We start from the raw sequence: 5,419 nt of genomic DNA on the forward strand, positions 1-5,419 counted from the left end.
TTTCAGTAGTGTTGCTAGTAAAAATATAAAATGATCCAAGTTCAAAATATGATGGCAACATACAAAAGTGGCCAATAGTTTTGGTCTTTCTCAGAGGGATACAATCTGTATAGTTTAACAAAGTCTGGCTTTGAATCTTCATTTCAAAAGCATACTTCTTTCCTGCCATACTGATACCATCCCAGAGAGTAGAATCCATACCACCAACTTAAAAAAAATTGCTCAATGAAGAAAGTAGTAACAGATTTACATCAAAGATTGGGAAGCAAAATCATTATCAAAGTATTTGAAATCACAAGAACTTTAAAAATTCAGGACTTTGAATTTTCCCTCCTGAGGTATCTATGCTTTTTGTACATAGTCCCTAGTAAAAGAGATGCATTACATCATTCCAAGTTGTACTTTTAAATATGATGCTTGGCGCTGAAAATAGATATTATGTCTTAGAAGAAAATGGCAGCAATTACATTTGCTAAATATTTTTGGTGAGATGCACTCTTTGGTGATATGCAAAATAACGTTGAGAAGCCACCTTATTTTGTTTCTCTCCTCCCTTCTGATAATCTCAGAATCTTCAAGTAATTTTCAGAGGAGAAACCACAAGATCAGAATGAATGAGTAAAGACAATCTATGTTTGGCCCATGGACCATCAGATCTGCTCTAGTCCAATTAGCCTGCATTGCTGCATCAGCTGTTACACATGGAACTTCCCTTAGAGCAGTGGTTCTCAACCTTCCTAATGCCGCGACCCTTTAATACAGTTTCTCATGTTGTGGTGACCCCCAACCATAAAATTATTTTCGTTGCTACTTCATAACTGTAATTTTGCTACTGTTATAAATCGTAATGTAAATATCTGATATGCAGGATGTATTTTCATTGTTACAAATTGAACATAATTAAAGCATAGTGATTAAACACAAAAACAATATGTAATTATATATTGTGAAATATTTATTTCTAATTACAAATTAATGAAATTTTGTCTTGAAGCATGATGTAGCATGGGTAACAGTCTTAATATAACAACAGTAAACTACATTGCTACATTTTGCGACAGTATGCGTAAAAAGCCAACGTCAGTGCGAAGTTTGAGATTGCTTCTTTCTCACTAGATCAGGTCAGTCTTTGCAAGAGCACAACGAAGATTATCTTCTACAACAAGTCTACTTCTGTATTTAGACTTGATAACCAACAAGCTGGAAAACCCTGTTTCACAAAGATATGTTATTGGAAATGGAAGAAGAAGGCACAACACAGTCTCAAACAGAACAGGATATGACTGCAAACACTTGATCCAGCATTTTGTAACTGGCATTGTAGAGAAATCAGTTCTCGCTGCATTGCTGTTAATAAGTTCAATGAATTCCTCTTGTGCTGTCTCAGGAACATCTTCAACTTTGACTGTGAATGGGCTTCTGGCAAGTGCAAATGGGGTGTCAGGTAGATCTGGAAAGTATGATGAAATTTCGTCTGCAAGCATGTGCAAGTGTTCTTTCACAGAAATTATCATCGTAATCCTTTTGTCTGGTTCAATGTCATGTTCCTCAAAGAAAGCAGATAAGGTAGGCAACATGTAAATTTTATTTTCATCCAATTTTTTTTGCCAAAGCTAAAGTTTCATTTGCAATGATCGGATCTTTTCAGAGAAATTGAGGCATGTTGCATTTGGTCCTTGCAGTGATAAATTTAACTCATTCAAGATGGCAAAGATGTCAACCAAATAAGCTATTTTCTGCAGTTTGCTTTTATCCCTGAAAAGTGCTTTGAATTGCGGTCTTACTTTCTGATTACAAAACGTTTTGAGTTCATCACGAAGCTCAAAAACATGTTTTAAAACTTTTCCTCTTGACAACCATCTCACTTCAGTGTGAAATAGCAGAGCATTGTTCAGCACATCCAACTCGTTGCACAGTTGCAAAAACAGTCGACTGTTTAAAGTGCTCGCCTTTACAAAATTGAAAGAACTTATGATGCTTTTCATTACTTCTTGTAACTCTTGTGGCAGCGTCTTCGTTGCTAATATTTGCCGATGAATCATACAGTGAGATCTGATGACTTTTGGTGACTTATTCAGTACCAAACGTTGAAATCCACATTGACATCCTAGCATAGCTGGAGCACCATCTGTGCAAACACCACAAACCTTTTCCCCAAGAGATCTTATGCTCTTTCAGAAATGAACCAACTGTGTCAAATACATTAAGTGCAGTAGTTGTCATTTCAAGAGGTCTGCAAAAAAGAAACTCATCTTTAAAGTCGCCATCACTAATATACCTCACGTAAACCAGTAACTGTGAACAGTTTGCAACGTCTGTAGATTCATCAAGCTGGATACTAAATATTGGAAGTGGAGCAGATTTAATTTCCTGGATTACCTGATCAAGAATATCAGCAGACATGTCATCTATTCTTCTGCAGACAGTGTTTAGATAAGGATATTGCACTCAATTTCGTAACAAATTCGTCTCCGATCATAACTCAAACAATGTCTTGGGCCACTGGCAAAAGTAAATCCTCAGCAATGGTGTGAGGTTTCATAGCTCTGGCGATTCTGAGTTCCACCAAATATGAAGCTTCAGTGGCTGCTACGTTTTGTTTGTGGTACTTGCCACCAGTGTCAAGTCTGGCTTTCTTGAGTCCATCAGCTTTGCTTCTAAAATAGTTGGTATCCGTGCTGGCAAAGCTCAGATGCTTGCTATCAAAATGGTGTTTTAGTTTGTTCGGCTTCATAGATTCGGCTGGTAGAGCTTCACAACAAATAATACATTGCGGTTTCTCAATTCCTGCTGTAATTATTGAGGTAAAACCATACTGTAAAAAATCCTCACTATATTTTCCTTTCTTTACGTTCTTCTCTACATGATCCATTGTCATGGGATGGTTTGCTAATGAAAATAATATATAACAATAGCTTTAATAATACAAAAGATGATACATGGCATAGTTCAGTCAATACAGTTCATTAAAGTTTTCTATGATTTACCATTCTCTGTGTTGTTTTTTTACATACCTGTTACTATCACAAGGGGGCAGTATTCACATTAACCACAGCTGAATATAAAAAGACTGATCAGCATCCAGATTAAGTTTCCATGGTACAGATTTTTTTTTTGCAGTAGTTGATGATTTTACAGTACATGATTTTACATTTACCCAGTAATTATAATTCATGAAGTGTCGTTTTACCTCCAGTACTGCTGCTTTCAACACAGTAGCTGCTTTTAACAGAGTAGCTGCTTTCTACACAGCAGCTGCTTTCTGCACAGTAGCTACTTTCTACACAGTAGCTGCTCTCTACACATGTGTGACTGGTCTGCATAAGTACATTATGGCGCCAACCCTGTCACATACACCTGTATTTGTACGGGTATATGTGATGGGGTTGGCGCAATGATGTCATCACGCTGGGTATTCATATGTGGGCGTATCTGCATGTGGGCGGACCTGCCTGGAGACGGATAGGGGAGTGGTGTCTTGGTTCCTAAGACGTTTGGAAATATGTGTTTTCCAATGGTCTTAGGCGACCCCTGTGAAAGGGTCGTTTGACCCCCAAAGGGGTTGCAACCCACAGGTTGAAAACCGCTGCCTTAGAGTTTGCTCCAATAAGTGATCATCACAAATGATTTCTACCTGACAACCTAGGTCAAGACCCTTTTTTCTTCTCAGAAATTTTTCTATATGCTTTTCCCGAAACTTGGACAAACTTTTTTTCCAATTGCTTAAAATATCCCGTGCCATCATTAGCACCAATAAATTCTAGTCATAAAGACATATCAAGTTCAGGTGGAATCAGAAACACTGATTCTAAGGCTTTCTTAAATCTTCTTTTGCTTGAAGGGACTGATTGTAGAAAAGCAGGTTGAGGTACTTCTATACCTCTTTGTTTATAAACTCATGTATTTGCTTTTCCCCTCTTTCTTCTAGATTGATTATTAATTTGGACACTATGTCTTGTAACTGTCGGTCCAACCTTATGTTATAAAGAGATTGTGTCTCATGAATTACTATGTTGCATTTTGGACATCTGTTGCTATAGTAAAAATGTCTTACAATGCAGCTTTTACAACATGTAATAAGACATTCTGTAATTGTAGCTGCATCTGTTAAGTAACCTTTGCAAATGGAACACAAGATGTATGGGGTCAGCTCAGAGAGATTAATCAAGTGCTCTTGCTCATCCTTTGATTCTGTCCCACACCCCTCCAACCTCAGCAAGAAGTGGCTCATCTCCTCCTCCTCCTCCTCCTCCTCCTCCTCCTCCTCCTCCTCCTCCTCCTCCTCCTCTTTTTTCTCCAGCTCCTCATCCTCTTCCAACTAATCCTGGAAGGGAACCTTCAAGAGGCCCAGGTTGTGCTCTGACTCCACCTCAGGGGGCCAGGAGCATGAGCAGCCAGGAGCTACTGCCTCTGGCAAAGGTGGTGGACCCTCCTCATCCCCTGTGGGCAACAGAGTGAGGGCAGAAGAGAAGATGAGTTGTGTGTGTGTTGGGTGCGGGGTGGGGCAGAGAGAGGGGAGCATGGCTGTGGCTCCCTCCTCCTTGGCAGCGGCTGTGTTCTTGAATATATTTTGAGATCAAATTCTGCTCCTTAAGTTTTCCTATAATGAAAGCCTGTGGTAATGGCACAGCGATAGACAGGCTGCCATCAAAGAAAATCTTACCCTGAGACATTCATGACCAGTTTCTTTCAAATTACTGGAGGGTGACTAGTCCATCAATATATCTATTTTGGGACCAAATTTTGGGAAAAGAAGGGTGTAGACACATTTCCTTAACACTAATGAAAAATGAAAATGCTTTCTTGAAGTGTTTGTTGTTATGTGTTTATTTAGTTTCTCCATAGAAGCTGATTTACAGAAGACAAACCAAAGATTGTTTCCAATATGAATCTAGGACACCTAAGGGCATGGTGTTCAATTTCGCCTTGGGAGCCAACATCAGTTACCCCAGCCAGCACAGTATCTCCCTTCTTTCCTGTTGATTCAGAGGCCTAAGGAGTACAAAATGGTAGATGGCAGTCTTATTTCCAGTTGGATAAAATCATTGTTGTATCTCCTGGTAGAACAGTTCCTCACTTGGTACAAGGACTTCCAGGCCAGCAGAACACACTGTCGTAGGAAGAGGAAACACATTTTGCTATTGTGTTACTAGGGACAATAGTGAGTGGTGACACATTTTCACCCCTTCATTCCTGCACTTGTGAACCCTGGTTCCTGGAGAGACAGCACCATTTATTGCATGCAGATTCCAAGGGCACGTACCAAGGTTTCAGGCTGGTACCTTGGTTGCAGGTTCATTCCCTGGCCTTGCTTGGGTCTGGGTGCATGCAGGAGGCAACCAATTGATGTGTCCCTCTCACATCGATGTTTCTCGCTCTCTGTCTCCTTTCCACACTTTCTAAAAATCAATGAAAAAAT

At 39.5% G+C, this 5,419-nt stretch overlaps 1 pseudogene across 1 annotated transcript; it reads right to left on the reverse strand.

Annotated features, from left to right (window-relative positions):
- Positions 1-574: 574 nt before the first annotated feature.
- Positions 575-4,673, reverse strand: LOC308244299 (polycomb group RING finger protein 6-like; annotated as a pseudogene). Its single transcript has 3 exons — positions 4,664-4,673; positions 3,574-4,440; positions 575-692 (listed from the first exon to the last, which is right to left on the reverse strand). The product of its transcript is annotated as a polycomb group RING finger protein 6-like (transcript).
- Between the last annotated feature and the right edge of the window lie 746 nt (positions 4,674-5,419).

The sequence above is a fragment of the Plecotus auritus genome (genome assembly GCF_963455305.1).
Source record: "Plecotus auritus genome assembly, chromosome: 3".
Classification (NCBI taxonomy): Eukaryota; Metazoa; Chordata; class Mammalia; order Chiroptera; family Vespertilionidae; genus Plecotus; species Plecotus auritus.